Source organism: Ambystoma mexicanum, chromosome 1p (genome assembly GCF_040938575.1).
Source record: "Ambystoma mexicanum isolate Mex_15411 chromosome 1p, UKY_AmexF1_1, whole genome shotgun sequence".
Taxonomy (NCBI): Eukaryota; Metazoa; Chordata; class Amphibia; order Caudata; family Ambystomatidae; genus Ambystoma; species Ambystoma mexicanum.
This window is the reverse complement of record NC_090921.1, coordinates 41811977-41829978: the sequence shown is the minus strand read 5'-3', so window position 1 is coordinate 41829978 and position 18002 is coordinate 41811977.

Here is an 18002-nt window from a genome sequence, read left to right as displayed (position 1 = left end):
AGGGGTCCACTTGTCGAGTGAATAAAGTGAATTTGATCAATCACCAACAACCATCTCGGATGCACGCAGTAGGAGCGTACATTGACAGTGGAGCCGTTGGGAATTACATCGACCAGGATCTTGCGGCAAAGATGGGGCTTCCGTTAACCCCTAAATCAACCACCGATACTGTTACCACTGTCGACGGCACGGAAATAGCTTCTGGTCCAGTGTCCCAATGCACTGCAGCTTTAACCCTTCTGTGCCAGGATGGACACCAAGAATCTATCGTTTTCGACCTCATTAAGGCACCACAGTTCCGGTTGATGGAATGCCATGGTTGGTAGCTCACAATCCTCAAATCGATTGGCGAGCAAAAGAATTGGCCTTTCCCGAGACTTGCGCCCACACATGTTATCGCCAAGAGAAACAACCAATAGACACCAGAAACTCCACGTTTGCGACTGTGGCAATCAGCACCCTACCAAGTGAATATTAGGACTTCAAGATGTCTTTCAGAAAGAACAGGCTAATACCCTGCCACCGCATAGACCATACGATTGCCAAATTGACCTGATACCCGGCGCACAAATCCCTCGTGGGCGAATTTACGCACTCACGGAACCAGAAAACCAGCACCTGAAGGCCTATGTTGACCAATACCTGGCCAACGGGTTAATCCGTCCCTCGAAGTCTCCAGCAGCCAGTCCTCTATTCTTCGTACCGAAAAAGGAGGGGGGCTTGAGAACGTGCATCGACTATCGCGCACTGGACCAGATTACCGTAAAAAACTGCTACCCCCTGCCACTGATCCCTGAATTACTTGATCAAGTCAAAGATGCCCAAATCTACACAAAATTAGACCTGAGGGGGGCATATTACCTTGTTCGCGTAAAACAGGGGGATGAATGGAAAACTGCTTTTCGCACCAAATACGGCTTGTACGAATATCAAGTAATGCCCTTTGGCCTTTGCAACGCACCTGCAGCATTTCAATACTTCATGAACAATGTCCTACGGGAATTGATTGTTGTCTGTGCTCTAGTGTACATCAACGATATTCTAGTATATCCCGCATCAAAGCAGGACCACGTTAAACATGTCCGATCCGTATTGGAGAAACTCCGTCAACACCAGCTCTACGCCAAGCTTGAAAAGTGCTCATTGCAGGTCTCTGAGGTGGAATTCATGGGCTTTAGTCTCAGCCCAAATGGAATCCGAATGGATGTACACAAGGTAGATGCTATCCTGAACTGGCCATCCCCAAATTCATTCAAGGGGGTTCAAAGTATGCTGGGTTTTGCAAACGTCTACCGCCGGTTTATCCCAGGATTTTCGCAAATCGTGCATCCCATCACGTCATTGCTAAGGAAAAGCAACAAAAAGTTCCAGTGGACAACAGAAGCCGGAACTCAAAGCAAGATTCACATCTGCCCCAATCTTTTGCCACCCTCGCCCTGATCTCCCATACCTGGTGGAAACGGATGCCTCAAGCATGGCTATGGGAGCGTCCTCTCACAAAAGGACCCCGAAACGGGCCAGTTACACCCTGTTGCCTTCTGGTCGTGTAAATTCACACCCCCTGAACTCAATTATGCTATCACAGACAAAGAGCTCATGGACATTAAGTCAGCCTTTAAGGCATGGCGGCACTACCTCTTGGGCGCCAGACACACAATCACCGTAATAACTGACCACCGGAACCTCCAGTACCTAAAAACGGCAAAGGCCCAATCCTCACGACAACTACGTTGGGCTCTTTTTTTTGCTGAATATGACTACGTGATTATATTTCGACCAGGGGTGAAAAACGGGAAGGCCGATGCCCTTTCCCGTATAGGGGTGGAAGAGCAAGGGTATCAGACCCCTGACCCAATAGCAATCATCCCGAGTGACAAGCTCCTAGGAATCACAGCAACCATAACTCAGAAAGAATTACATGAAGAAATCCAAAACCTGATGAGTCCAGAGCAATTACAAGCGTGGAGTGCACAAGGAGAACATTACATGATAAAAGATCATTTGCCCTACTTCAGAAATCGTTTATTCTTACCAAACCAAGAACTACGAGAACAAGTCATGTCCGGTTATCATGATTCCTTGATCGAGGGCCACCCCGGAATCGCTAAAACCCTAGCCAAGGTAAAACGAAATTATTGGTGGCCCACGTGGCATAAAGACATTATCCAATTCATCCTATCTTGTGGGGTGTGTGCTCAAAACAAGTCATCCAAGCAGAAACCGGCTGGGCTATTACAACCGTTGGAAATCCCACCAGCACCCTGGCACACGTTGTCCCTTGATTTTATTACTGACTTACCACCCAGTCAAGGGTTTAACACTATTCTTGTGGTCGTGGACCTATTTTCAAAAATGGCACATTTCATTCCTCTTAAGGGGCTCCCAAATGCTTCCACTCTGGCAAAGGTATTTCTTGAAGGCATCGTACGGCTCCATGGGTTTCCTTCAGTTTTGGTCTCAGAACGAGGTACTCAATTCGTATCTAACTTCTGGAGAAAATGCTGCTCTGTGGCCCAGATCGACATCCGGCTATCCACCAGTCACCATCCCCAAACGGATGGTCAAACTGAGAGGACAATGCAGATGCTCGAGCAGTATCTGCGTTGCATGTTACACCAAGCTGAAGGAAGCTGGTCCGACCTATTATGGATAGCTGAATATGCTTATAATAATTCCCTACACACCAGCACTGGGCAGACACCCTTTATACCATGTATGGCAGGCACCCACGTACTTCTGAGTTGGACGTTCCTAGAACCCTGGAAATGCCAGCAGTCAAAACCTTGCACACAACCATTTCTCAAACCTTTAAAAGGGCAGCTGAACACCTACTTCAAGCTAAGAATCGGCAAAAGAAGTTTGCTGATCAACACCGAGCAAAGGCCCCAACTACCAAGTGGGAGACAAAGTCTGGCTGGCGTCTAAACACGTGTCCATTAAAGGAACCCGAACTTTCCGTCCAAGATACCTGGGTCCATTCACCGTCACCTCCGTGATAAATCCTGTGGCAGTCAGACTAGCTCTGCCGTCAAACATGCAGATTCATCCTGTGTTCCACGTGTCTCTCCTTAAACCTGTTCAACCTGGGACCCGGGTAGCATTGCCACCGCAGCCATTAGTAGCCGCCGGGGAGCCAGAATTCAAAGTCAAGGACATCCTGGATTCAAAGTACGTCAGATCCAAATTATACTACTTAGTAGACCCGAAGGGGAATGGTCCACAAGACAGGACATCGGAGCCTTGTGAGTACATCCATGCACCTCGCTTGCTTAGACGATTTCATCAAAACCATCCAAACAAACCAGGACCAGACAGAAGAGCCATCTTGAGAGGGGCCTTGGTGGGGAGTGCTGTCATGATTCCTGCCCCTCATGTCCCCAGCCCTCCAAGATGTCAGGCTGGAGCCAGGCCACTATCACCTACATGGCCCTCAAGGGCCTCTCCATCCCTCTAAAGACCCACTTGGAGTCAGACTTGGCACTTGTGGCACCAGACTCACTCACTCCCATAGGAAAACATTGAGGATTGGACTTGTAGTGCATTGATGGGGACAAGATGGATGCCCCCACATATTTCGGTTCCCAGAACTGCATGTGCAGTCTAGTCTTTTGGGTGTGGTTGAGCCCAGAGACACTTGGGATACCCAGAGACTATTTAAGCCACGCCCAGGCTGAGAAACATGCTTTGTGTTTTCTGCACCTGCAGCGTGACACTCACCGTGTTCGGATCGGTCTCCAGTAGGCCTGCATCTTTCTTCTGCGCTCAGCTCCTGCAAGAACAAGAACACTGTTAGGAACAGCCTTACCTTGCGGCGCTTCTGCATAGCATTCATCGCTCCTTCTGTTCTGCGGGCATCTTCGGCGGTGTCATTCCCATCCCGGCACGCTGCTTCCTAAGGAAAAGGGAAAAGAATAGAAAACAAGGCATTAGTAAGCATTCAGCAAATCTTCGCTTATTTTTAAAGACTGTACAAGCTTCAAACGCTTACCTGAATCCCAGCCGCTCTGGGGGAACTCTGTCTCCGGAACTTCTCATCCATCTGCAAGAGGGGAAAGACACTCCAGGTTAGAGTGGAAACATCTAGAGGCGCTGCATAAGGTGCTTACTCACCGCATTTCTTCTTCATAACCGGCATCCACACTGAAAACGTCGCGGCACCTAAAAGACACAGAAAAAGAACTCAGTTCAATACAAATACGAAAGGGTCGCATCGCGCATCGCGCTCTCACTCACCTTCAGCGCTACTCATCTCAGCAGCACGTCGCCATCCCCGGATGCCGGCCATCATTTAAGGAAGGAAAGGACCAAAGTAGAGAACGTTTCAAAAGACTCATTATACTTACCTGTTGGTCTCTTGCCAGTGAAGTATCTAGGCAGCAACGAGCCCGCATCAATCAACGCGCCCTACGCTGAAAGCAGGATGGAGAGCACACTTTCAAAGAAAACAAGGTGAGCTGTGGATCAAAGGGAAGGGTTGGACCCCGGGGAAGAAGGGGTTCAAGCACGCAGAGACAATAGGGAGTTAAACTCTACCAATCCTGTGTTTCAGGCCCAGTCTCCAGTCGAGTAGACTCCAGGAAAGGGTTCGAGGTCGTAAGAGGTCAGAACAGGCTGAGTGACGTTCCCGTGGATACCAGGTGAGCGTTACAGTCTGTCAGAATATGTAAAGTCACCATTGACTTTATTAGTCTTTTTAAATTCACAGACCCAGTACAAACTATCTTACATAGAGTACTGGAAAGGGTTAATAGTTATCCCTTTTTGTCTGTCTCTCATGGAACATTATTTCGTTCCCCTTTCTTTAGGATTTGGCTGGTGGCAGTGGTATCTACCATATTATTCCTACCGCGGTCTATGAAAATAGCCTTGGTACTGTTTTAGGCTATGTTAGTAGCCTCGAACTTAAATCCGCTCGACCCCATTTACTTTTATTTGGTTCCGGTTGGGTTTATTCACCATTTCTTTTTGTAAAAGTCTTTCTCGTGTTTTACTCTGCGCCCCAAACCAGGTTTGGATCCTTTGTTCGCCGACTTTTGGCAGGCTTCTGCACAGAAGCCCTCCTTAGGCGCCTGAGAGTCTGGGTGGACAGGATGTAAGGGAGAGGTTTTAGGCCCCCTGCACAGGGTTCCCTTGGAAACCCAAGTCACACTCTGGTTTGATTGGCTAGGTGACTGTCCTGCCAGGACAGCCACCCTGCTGTGTGATTGACAGCCAGGCTGTGAGAATGGGGGAAAACTGCATAAAAAGCAGGTCTCTGGGACTTGGAAGGCAGAGTCGCCACTGGATCGAGAGAACCAAAGAGAAGCTGAAGGAAGAGGACCACTACCACGACTGAGCCCTCCGGTGAAGCCCTGCTGCGGGTCCGAATCTCCAAACTTCGACTACAGAGAAGATCTGCAAGGAATCTTCTTCCCTTGAGCTGGTGGGACCAACCAGTTTGCCAAACACCAAGCAAGGCCTCCCTCCCCTGGTCGAATTTGCTGTGCACAGCTGCAGTGTACCGGATAGCCAGGAGGACCGGACCCTGTTTGGGTTTTAAAGAGCGCAACTTTTATTCGTTGCTTTGCTCTGCTGCTGGTTTCTTCCCTGGGCAGTGCAGGACCCTCCAGTCTTCCTTCTTCGTGTCAGTCCGACAGTCGCTTCAGGAACCGTGAGCCTGCAGGATCTGCCAGGAACGTCTGCCTCAGCTACAGCATTCTTCTTCTTCTAAGGTACTGTTCAAACCCGGTTGTTCGTTCCGTCCGACCACGGTGAAAGTGTTTTAAATCTTTCGCCAATCCGAGGGCTTGTCCTTCTCTACTCTTTTAAATAACCTTTCCTTCAACCAACTTCGTTTCGAACTCTTGGCAAAGACTTAACAGCAAACTACTCCGAACTGTGTGATCCTCTGCAAAGACTCTGAACCATTGACATTGGGCCAGGCCTAATGATTGAATCTTCATTGTAGTGAGCCTTTTCTAGATTGCTCTGCCTATTTATTTGTTGGTGCTGTTTGATTTTGTATAACCTTGTCTTTCCCTCCTTTTTAAATTGTTGGAGTGTCATTTTGCTCACACTTCATTTTGAGCTTAACTTGTCCAGAATTCATTGTGTGTTGTGTAGTGTATTAAGAGTGTGATTTTCTGCTGCTTCACTTTAGTGAATTGTTTGATAACTGATAGTGTAAATAAATGTATATTCTTTTACTCAGAAACCTTGAGTCAGTGTTTGCTTGAACCATAGCAATTGCTGTCCTTTGTGTAACTTCTGATACTGCTCACTTTACTTTGAGATAAGTCTGGCTGCTCAGCCATCGCTATCACTTTACTGTGTAGTACAGGCTTTTACCAAAGGTGAATTTGTACTTACACCTGTAGTCTTAATTGTGTGTGGTGTTCCCAAAGGGTACTGCATACGATTCTGCCTAACACTGGTGTACAGTGGTGAGGATGAAGTATAGTGATTACACATAGAGTGCTGCTATTGTCTTGGATCAACTAACCATAGGGCTAAACACCACTAAATAAAGCAAATTGTAATCATGTCTGATATGGAAAGCTACAGTCAGGAGACCCTCCTTAGTTACACTGTGGATTATCTGAAAAATCTGTGTAGAGAAAGGAATCTCTCTGTTAAAGGCAAAAAGTCAGAATTAATTGAAAGGTTGTTCGAGAAACAAAGTCTGGAGAGTGGGTCTGGAAAATGATGAGGATGATAATGTGTCAGTTATTATGGATGAGTTAGATGAGGCAGATGTGTCTCACAATGTAGGCCTCACTGCTCCTCTAACTGCTCAGCAACCTCAGCCTTTGTCCACTGGGACCCCATCAGGTCCTACACTCATTCCTGAATTCATTGTTCTAGAAAAGATGGGGCTTGAATTGGGAATTCAAACGTATTAATGCTCAAACTGAACAAAAGCATCAAGAACTTAAGCTCAGAGAAATGAAGTTGAATCATGCACTAGAAATGAAGAACTTGTCTATTGAATATGCTTCTCTCCCAGAGTCTTCTAGGTCTTCCAGTCCTGAGAGACCATGTATGCCTAAAGAAATTGTTGGTATGTATGAGGCTAAGCTTGATATTTTCGATTGGTTGGCAATGTTTGAATATAACCATGCGATTCAAGACATTACAGGGAATCAGTTGCTTCCTTGGCTCTTCTCTAGGCTACCCACTGTTGCATCTGATGTGATGGAGTTGGGGAGGTGGATAGGATGGATTATGAGTGTGTGAAGCTAGCTTTAATTGCGAGATTTGGGAAGACCCCTTTCCAGTATCTTGAGAGGTTTAGGACCCTCATAAAGCATTATGGTACCCCTTAGGCTACCTGGGTATGTGAATGTTTGAAAAACTTATATGGTTGGGTTAAGGGTTACAGAGTAAACACTTATGAAGGTATGAGAAATCTTGTTATGTTGGAGTCAATTTATGATGCCTGCTGCCCTGAGCTCAGACAGCACTTGGCTGATTCTAAGGAGATAGATCCAAAGAAGTTAGCTAAGGCTGCTGACTTCTGGGTTGCCAACAGGGCTACTCACAAGGATTCTGGGGCCACTCAGAAGAAGGATGAGGGAAATCAGCCAATGAAAGATAACAAGGAGAATTCTAATACCTCCCATCCAAAAGAGGGCCCAAACAAAACCATAAGGGTAAGCAACAAGGGAAACCGAATCAGCCTAGTGCACCATCTGGACCCAAACCAGATGAAGGTCAGAACAAGCCCCCATTCTTCAAAACATTTGGGAAATGTCATGTTTGTGGGTCAACTGACCATGTGAAAGGGGATCCCAGATGTAAGGGTAAACCTTCAGGGTGCACCCTGTCTCCGTAGCCTTCTCCCATTACTGGCTGATGAACCCATGAGAGTCTCAGCTAGTGTTTCTTTAGTGCCCCTGGGTTTGTGGGAACAACAGAATTTAAATGTCTATAATTCCATCCCAGATCATACTAAAGAATATTATAAAGATAGTGTTCTTGTGAATGGCCAGGAGACCCCTGCCACCAGAGACACTTGAGCCAGAATATCTATGGTTGATGAATCATTTCTCAAGGTCGAGGATGTTGCTAAGGCACCCAAACACCTAACCAAGTTAGCTGGAGTCCCTGTGCAAATGCTTCCTCAGTTACCAGCTCTCATCCAGTGTAATGACATGACTGTCAAGATACCTGCTAGTGTGCAGAGTGAAGTGCCTCAGAGAGTCCTGTTGGGTAATGACCTGAAAACTCTTGGAGTTGTGTCTAACACCCCCAGGCCTCCCAGTAAAAGGAAATAGGAACTCACTAGGCCTACAAGGGAGAGGACCTTGAGAGGCTATCCAGGGGAATTATAGAGGAAACTATCACCCCCAGTCCACAGGAATTGCTCACTGCTATTTCAGGAAAGAAAGAGGCAAAGGGGAAACCCAAGACCTCCAAGAAGAAAGCAGATAGCACCCCTGTGCTACCAACAAGGACATACCCAAGATTGACCAAAGTCACACCTGTGTCTCCTCCACCTGCTGAGGCTGAGTGTGAGGTACAACCCTGTATGGTTGAGCCAGCTTCTGAAGAGTCAGATCTGGAAGAAGACATTACTCTAGTTGGAGACCTGGATCCTGTTGGCCATCCTGAGCTGCAGTCTTTACTGGTAGAAGGTGGACCCAACAGGGCAGACTTCAGCAGAGGACAAAGAGAGTGTCCTACTCTTGAAGGTCTTCAACAACAGGCAGCTTCTCAGCTTGATGGGCAAGCCCCTGGGAAGCATAGGTTGCACTGCGAAGATGGCCTCTTCTACAGTGAGCCAACTCAGTCTATCCCTGGGGACTGCAAAAGACTTGTAGTGCCCCTCCTAGAAAATAGACTCCAGTTCCTACAGTTGGCTCATGAGATACATTTGGCTTCTCATTTGAGTTTCAAAAAGACCAAGGAAAGGATCTCCTTATACTTCTACTGGCCTAAAATGGGTTCAGAAGTTGACAAATTCTGTAGGAGCTGTCACACTTGCCCAACCTCTGGCAAAAGTGGAGCCAAGAAAGGGTGCCTCTCCCAGTGGTGGGAGTTCCTTTTGAGAGGGTGGGCATCGACATTGTTGGTCCCTTTGACCCTCCCACATCTTCAGGAAACAGGTTTGCCCTGGTTGTAGTAGACCATGCTACTAGATATCCTGAGGCAATACCTATGAGGACTGTTATGGCTCAGGCTGTGGCTAATGCTCTGCCTGGTATTTTTACCAGAGTAGGGTTTCCTAAGGAAGTGATATCCGGCAGGGGATCCAATTGTATGTCCTACTACATGCAAGCCATGTGGAAAAACTGTGGTGTCACTTACAAGTTATTCACAGCCTACCATCCACAGATAAATGGACTGGTAGAGAGGTTTAATCGTACTATGAAGAGCATGATAGGTGCTTTAGAAGAACCCCTTAAAAGAAAGTGGGACCTTCTACTGCCATGCCTTCTCTTTGCTCATAGAGAGGTCCCTCAGGAGGGAGTTGGATACAGTCCCTTTGAACTCTCTATGGCCATCCAGTCAGATGTCCATTGGCCCTGATTAAGGAGGGGTTGGAGAGTGCTCCTTCCCCTAAACCAGTCAGAGTGACTGACTATGTGATAGGTCTCCAGAGGAGCATGTCACACATGATGGCAGAAGCTAGAGATAACTTGAAAACAGGTCAGGCTCTGGTCAAACATTGGCATGAACAGAAGGCTAACGTGGTTTAGTTTACTCAATACCAGCTTGTACTAGTTATTGTGCCAACAAGGCAGAGGGCCTGGCAGGACAAATGGATATGACCCTTCAATTTTGAGGGCAAACTTGGAGAAGTAAACTATCTGGTGGATTTAGGCAGACCTAAGGAGACTCCCAGAGTCTTTCACACCAACCGTTTGAAGGCATATGCCTCGAGACCAGAAGGTGAGAGCTTTGCTTCTAGCTTCAGCTCAAGAAGAGGAGAGTGAACCTATACCTGACCTACTCGGAGGCCAACTTCTGGATGAGAAAATAGGAGTTAATCTCTCTTCTAATCTGACATCTGAACAGCAGGATGAGTGCAAGTTTCTGTTAAATCAGTTTTCCTCCCTGTTTTCACTTTCACCAGGCTTGACCCCTTGGGGCCAGCATGATATTCTCACTGGTGACTGTTTACCTGTGAAAATCAGAGGTTATAGAATGTCTGAACATGTGAGATCCCACATCAAAGGAGAGGTCAACAAGATGCTTGATCTCGGGGTTATAGAGCCCTCTACAAGTCCATGGTCTAGTCCAGTTCATTTGTTCTAGTACCAAAGAAAGGATCCAAGGAGTTGAGATTCGGTGTGGACTATAGAGCTCTAAATACAGTCACTAAGGCTGATGCCCATCCTTTACCAAGGACAGATGAACTGGTGGATAAACTTGGTTCAGCCAAGTATCTCAGTACGTTTGATCTGACGTCAGGCTATTGGCAAATAGCATTGACAGACCATGCCAAAGAGAAAACCGCATTTTCAACCCCAGCAGACCTCAATTAGTTTAACGTTATGGCTTATGGACCAACAAATGTACCTGCTACATTCCAAAGGATGGTAAATCAAGTTCTGAGGACTTCTGCATGGCTTACTTGGATGACATTGCAGTGTACAGCCCTACTTGGAAAGAACATGTTGATCACTTAGGATATGTTTTGCAGGCTCTTGAGCAGGCCCATTGACCATAAAGGCAAGCAAATGTCAAATTGGTCAGAGCAAAGTGGTCTACCTTGGTCATGAGGTATGATATGATATGGCATTTATAACGCACCTATACACAAGTATTAAAAGGCGCATAGAGGGGGGGAGGGGCAACAGAAGGAATACAGACAACGATCTTACTAGGCCAGGTGTCATTCAGATTACGCAAGTGCAAGGGAAGGGGGAAAGGGAAAAAGTGTGGGGGAGGGGTAGGGGAGAGTGCAGTACATGAGATAATAAAGTAATGAGATAAAAGAAACAGCCAGCTGGTGGCAAGTGGAGGGTGAGTGCAGACATAAGTGCTGGTGCTGCTGGGCAGACATAAGTGCAGGGGTTGCCAGGGAGGCAGTGCAGGCATACAACAGGCAGGACTTGGGCCCGAGAACAGAAGGGTGGCCAGGTAACCAGTGCGGCCTCAGTATCAGCCAGGAATTCAGCAAGGGAGAGGGGGGGAGAAAGCAGAAGTGAAGAGGAAGGTTTTAAGGTGCTTCTGGAACAGAAGATGGTTCTCCTCAAGTTTCATGAAGAGCACGAGAAGGAAGATATTTAGGAAGAGAGAGCTGAAGGTATTGAGGCCCCAAGCCCCAGAAGGCCTTGTGGACGATGCAGAGGGTTTTAAACTTAATCCTTGCAGCCACTGGGAGCCAGTGCAGAGAAGTCAGTCCTGGAGAGATATGATCCCTGGGCCTGAGGCCAAGGACAAGTCTCGCAGTCCTGTTCTGGTTGAGTTGCAGAGGGCGGAAATTAGAAGCAGGCAGATTTAGAAAGAGGCTGTTGCAATAGTCCAACCTAGAGAGAACCAGGGCTCTGGAGACAGTGAACTTCTGGGGGAAGGAGAGGAAAGGAAGAATACCTCTGAAGAGGTGCAGCTGGTAGTGTGACTTCTTAGAGATGAGGAGAATCTCAGTCTTACTGGCATTAAGGCAGAGGTCATTGGTGGCTCACCACTCCTGGATATCAGACAGACAGTCAGAGATGAGGGACGGAGAAGAGGTGGGCGAAAGTAGACTGAAAATGGGTTGAGTGTCATCCGCTTAGCACTGAAAGTTGGAGCTGAGAGCGGCAATGCAGTGGGCAAGGAGTGCCAGGTATTGGTTGAACAGCCAGGCAGAGAGGTTAGACCCATGGGGGACTCCACAGGTAGAGAAAAAGATAGCAGAGAGGAAGGACCCAAGTTGGACCTGGGAGGGTCGGTCAGAGAGGAAGGAAGTCAGCCACGCCAGGGCCTGACCGGTGATGCCCAGTTTATCATGGAGACAATTTAGCAAGATGGCATGGTTGACATTGTCAAAGGCAGAAGAGATAAAGTAAGATGAGGACACAGGGGGTGTTAGCGTCAAGGTTGGAGAGAAAGTCTTCACGGATGTTCAGGAGAGTAGTTTCCGTGCTTCTGGCAGCTCTGAAGCCAGACTGATGGTCATGAAGACAACCAACAGATTTGGTGTGGAGATTAAGCTGGGAGATGGCCAGTTTCTCCAGGAGCTTGCCCAGGAAGGGAGTGATGGAGATTGGGCGATAGTTAGCCGGGCAGGAGGGATCGGCAAAGGTTTCTTCAGAAGAGGGTGCACAAGGGAGTGCTTCAGGGGGGATGGGAAGGCTCCAGTGGCAAAGTAGTGGTTCGCTCAGATGTCAGCCAGGGCAGGGGCCAGGGAGTCAATGTGGTCCTTGATGGTTTTGTAGGAACAAGGGTGAACCTGTTTTGACGAGACTTTCATAGATCGGACTTGTCTAGAAACCTCATCAGTGGAGAACAGGGAAAGGCAGAGGAGGAGGGAGGAGAGGTGGCTACAGAAGGGTCAGGGGAAGAGTAGGGAGTAGAGGAAGGGAGGGGAGAGGAGGAGAGTGAGGACAGGATGTCCTGAGTTTTGGAGATGAAGTGAGAAGCCAGTGCTGTGTAGAGCTCCTGGGAGGGGACAGGAAAGGTAGAGACTGTGGCAGGGTTGGCCAGTTCCTTGCAGATTTGAAAGAGTTCAGCCGAGTTGTTAGATGCCGCCGAGATGCGGGCTTGGATAAGAGCTCTCTTCTTGGTGAGGACAGAGACCCGGTATTGCCTTTGGAGCAGGTGGCAGACCAGGTAGGAGGAGGGGAAATCAGGCCATTGCCTAGCAAATTACAAGCTGTACAAAACTCGGCCACCCCTATTACTCAAACCCAAGTGAGAGGCTTCCTAGGTCTCACTGGGTACAACAGGAATTTCATTGAGAACTATGGATCCATAGCTTCTCCTATGAATGTAGTCTCCGCTCCAAAATTCCCTAAAAAGGTTAAATGGAATGAGGAGTGCATTCAAGCCTTTGAAAACCTGAAAACCCACACACATAAACAAATCTACTTCACAACACATCTCCTTTTCTCACGAAAACACAAACCACATTCACACAGCAACGTGCACCCTTTAAAGAGGGTGTGCTACTCTAAAAACATCATGGGGTTGACTCCACAGCCACCTTTGAAACACTGATGGCTCAGGCGCGACCCAACCATCATCCAATGGAGGCGTGACCTCTCACTTCACCTCTGTGTAAATCACAATCCCACCTTTGATATATGGCGGTAGGCAACTGTCAGGGAACCCTCCCTCTTCTAATAAATGGTTCTTGGCGTGACCTAACCATTACCACCTTGTAGAGGCGTGACCTCTTACTAAATATAATTTGAAACGTACTACTCCCACATATATATCTGAGTGCAGGCATGACCTCACCCCGTTAACCATTGCTTATTAGACCGTTAACCATTGCTGAGGCATGACCTTGTATAACATCTTCTTTGGGAATGACCCCTACTTCACTACTTTAATCTGACACCCAGATTCTCAATGTGGGAGACACAACCTCCCTTTATTTAAGTATATTAGGCACAACCTCAACTTAAACATTCAAGGGCACACAATTCTTGCACATTTGCTGACATAATCACTCTGATCCCTCTGTCATCCTTGGTACATGTTTCTCAGTTAACATGCTGCGCAGGGGACATCTATTATCACTCACCCATTTATTCCTGCACCTTTCTATGCTGGCATTTCTGTTGGGTTCTGCGCAGGACACTAACTAATGGGGTTTCACATTTGTTAAGCTGGTTTTTCCTCCCTCTGCATATCGCACTGTGTGATTACTACCCTTACTTTGGGCTTTTCTTTCTCATCTTTGATCCCTGGTTGATGGTACTTACTTCATTTCCTTGGGGGGGCAATAGTTCCTCTTCTCATCTTGCTGCTCCACCCTCAGCAGACTGTTACTTCTTTCGGCACGCTTGCTCTTTTTTTTCAGTTTTCCTCGTCACCATTGATGTGAAGCAGCCTAGGTACGCTTTGCAGGTGAAACACTTAAGGTTTATTCTTATTTACATCAAGATCTTAGATTAGAGGACACCTGAGGACACCACTGGGTCCCATCACCCAGGTAGGCCAGCTCCAACTGGCATAAGCTGGAACCTTCAAACTTTACAACAGGCTCCAAGTACTACAAAATAATGCTCTTTGTGCAGCGCAGGAAATGAGTAAGTTTGACCATATCTGTGAAGCTAGGAGATCTGTCCACTGGCTCCTTGTCTGGGAAATAATCAAATTCAAAACCCTATCCATTGCCTATCACTGCTTGTCCAACAACGGATTGGCCTTCTGCCGCCAGCCAATAAAAGCAACGTACAGCCGTGTAGCGAAGGCGTTCGGCAAAGGCCTGCTACACTCTCAGCTGCTCTTCCCTGCTCAAAGCTGCCTAATGTTACCGGCTGCCTCTCAGTTAAGCCACATGTCGCCCTGCAAGGCATTGGCTCCTCATGTCAGCCCCCTTCCGGTGGGTCTTATGCATTCCCTCACTCCTCATCAGACTCGCCCGCCTCCGTGTGCCTACCCTCCCGATGCTTCTCGCATCCTCACCCAGGCCCACCAGCTGGCAAAACTACTTGGCAGGACAGAGATTTCTAACCCCTACCTCTGGGTCCACCCTCATGCTCCCCTTTCGCCTAGCGCCTCCTCCAGTACGCTGCTGGGCAAGCTTGACACTCATGACCAACGCTACTAAGAATCACCTGGCAGGAAACCCAACGTACCTTAATCGGGCCATCCCCCTGAACAGCAACATGCAATCGCTGCCCGCCACAACAGCTACCGTACAGCCTATGCACCCTCCCACCCTCATGGCTGCACCAGCCCCCCCAAGCATTGTTTCAATCTCTGACGACAGCAACATAGCTACAGCACTCCCCACTGCCTGCAACACGTGGCTTACAATCCACGCAAAGCTTGCCAGCAGCACCATTTCCACCCCTATGCCACCTGACATGTACACCTTCTGGGTGCCTCCTTAACCTAACAGTGAGGACAGTGAGGATAAACCTCACTGGCACTTACATAACTTCACTCATTGTAAAGACACTCTCCATCGTGCATGCTTGATATGAACTCTCCCTAGTCTAACAGTGAGGACAGTGAGGTTAGACCTCACTGGCACTTATATAACTTTACTCATTGTAAAGACACTCTCCATCGTGCATGCTTGACATTAACTGTCCCTAGCCTAACAGTGAGGACAGTGAGGATGAACGTATCTGGCACTTATATAACTTTATTCAGAATACAAAACACGTCATCATGCATGCTTGACATTAACTCTCCCTAGTCTAACAGTGAGGACAATTAGGATGAACGTATCTGGCACTTATATAACTTTATTCAGAATACAAAACACGTCATCATGCATGCTTGACATGAACTCTCCCTAGTCTAACAGTGAGGACAGTGAGGGTAGACCTCACTGGTACTTTTAAAGAAGCTTTTCATCGTGCATGCTGGGCATGAACTCTCCCTAGTCTAACACGGAGGACAGTGAGGGTAGACCTCACTGGTATTTATAAAGAAGTTTTCATCGTGCATGCTTGGCATGAACTCTCCCTGGTCTAACACGGAGGACAGTGAGGGTAGACCTCACTGGTACATATAAAGAAGCTTTTCATCGTGCATGCTTGGCATGGACTCTCCCTGGTCTAACACGGAGGACAGTGAGGGTAGACCTCACTGGTATTTATAAAGAAGCTTTTCATCGTGCATGCATGACATGAACTCTCCCTGGTCTAACACGGAGGACAGTGAGGGTAGACCTCACTGGTATTTATAAAGAAGTTTTCATCGTGCATGCTTGGCATGAACTCTCCCTGGTCTAACACGGAGGACAGTGAGGGTAGACCTCACTTGTACTTATAAAGAAGCTTTTCATCGCGCATGCTTGGCATGGACTATCCCTAGTCTAACAGTGAGGACAGTGAGGGTAGACCTCACTGGTATTTATAAAGAAGCTTTTCATCGTGCATGCTTGGCATGGACTCTCCCTAGTCTAACACGGAGGACAGTGAGGGTAGACCTCACTGGTATTTATAAAGAAGCTTTTCATCGTGCATGCATGACATGAACTCTCCCTAGTCTAACACGGAGGACAGTGAGGGTAGACCTCACTGGTATTTATAAAGAAGCTTTTCATCGTGCATGCTTGGCATGAACTCTCCCTAGTCTAACACGGAGGACAGTGAGGGTAGACCTCACTGGTATTTATAAAGAAGTTTTCATCGTGCATGCTTGGCATGAACTCTCCCTGGTCTAACACGGAGGACAGTGAGGGTAGACCTCACTTGTACTTATAAAGAAGCTTTTCATCGTGCATGCTTGGCATGAACTCTCCCTAGTCTAACAGTGAGGACAGTGAGGGTAGACCTCACTGGTATTTATAAAGAAGCTTTTCATCGTGCATGCTTGGCATGAACTCTCCCTGGTCTAACACGGAGGACAGTGAGGGTAGACCTCACTTGTACTTATAAAGAAGCTTTTCATCGCGCATGCTTGGCATGAACTATCCCTAGTCTAACAGTGAGGACAGTGAGGGTAGACCTCACTGGTATTTATAAAGAAGCTTTTCATCGTGCATGCTTGGCATGAACTCTCCCTAGTCTAACACGGAGGACAGTGAGGGTAGACCTCACTGGTATTTATAAAGAAGCTTTTCATCGTGCATGCATGACATGAACTCTCCCTAGTCTAACAGTAAGGGTAGACCTCACTGGTATTTATAAAGAAGCTTTTCATCGTGCATGCATGGCATGAACTCTCCCTGGTCTAACAGTGAGGACAGTGAGGGTAGACCTCACTGGTACATATAAAGAAGCTTTTCATCGTGCATGCTTGGCATGAACTCTCCCTGGTCTAACAGTGAGGACAGTGAGGGTAGACCTCACTGGTACATATAAAGAAGCTTTTCATCGTGCATGCATGGCATGAACTCTCCCTGGTCTAACAGTGAGGACAGTGAGGGTAGACCTCACTGGTACATATAAAGAAGCTTTTCATCGTGCATGCTTGGCATGAACTCTCCCTAGTCTAACAGTGAGGACAGTGAGGGTAGACCTCACTGGTATTTATAAAGAAGCTTTTCATCGTGCATGCTTGGCATGGACTCTCCCTAGTCTAACACGGAGGACAGTGAGGGTAGACCTCACTGGTATTTATAAAGAAGCTTTTCATCGTGCATGCATGACATGAACTCTCCCTAGTCTAACACGGAGGACAGTGAGGGTAGACCTCACTGGTATTTATAAAGAAGCTTTTCATCGTGCATGCTTGGCATGAACTCTCCCTAGTCTAACACGGAGGACAGTGAGGGTAGACCTCACTGGTATTTATAAAGAAGTTTTCATCGTGCATGCTTGGCATGAACTCTCCCTGGTCTAACACGGAGGACAGTGAGGGTAGACCTCACTTGTACTTATAAAGAAGCTTTTCATCGCGCATGCTTGGCATGAACTATCCCTAGTCTAACAGTGAGGACAGTGAGGGTAGACCTCACTGATATTTATAAAGAAGCTTTTCATCGTGCATGCTTGGCATGAACTCTCACTAGTCTAACACGGAGGACAGTGAGGGTAGACCTCACTGGTATTTATAAAGAAGCTTTTCATCGTGCATGCATGACATGAACTCTCCCTAGTCTAACAGTAAGGGTAGACCTCACTGGTATTTATAAAGAAGCTTTTCATCGTGCATGCATGGCATGAACTCTCCCTGGTCTAACAGTGAGGACAGTGAGGGTAGACCTCACTGGTACATATAAAGAAGCTTTTCATCGTGCATGCTTGGCATGAACTCTCCCTAGTCTAACAGTGAGGACAGTGAGGGTAGACCTCACTGGTACATATAAAGAAGCTTTTCATCGTGCATGCATGGCATGAACTCTCCCTGGTCTAACAGTGAGGACAGTGAGGGTAGACCTCACTGGTACATATAAAGAAGCTTTTCATCGTGCATGCTTGGCATGAACTCTCCCTAGTCTAACAGTGAGGACAGTGAGG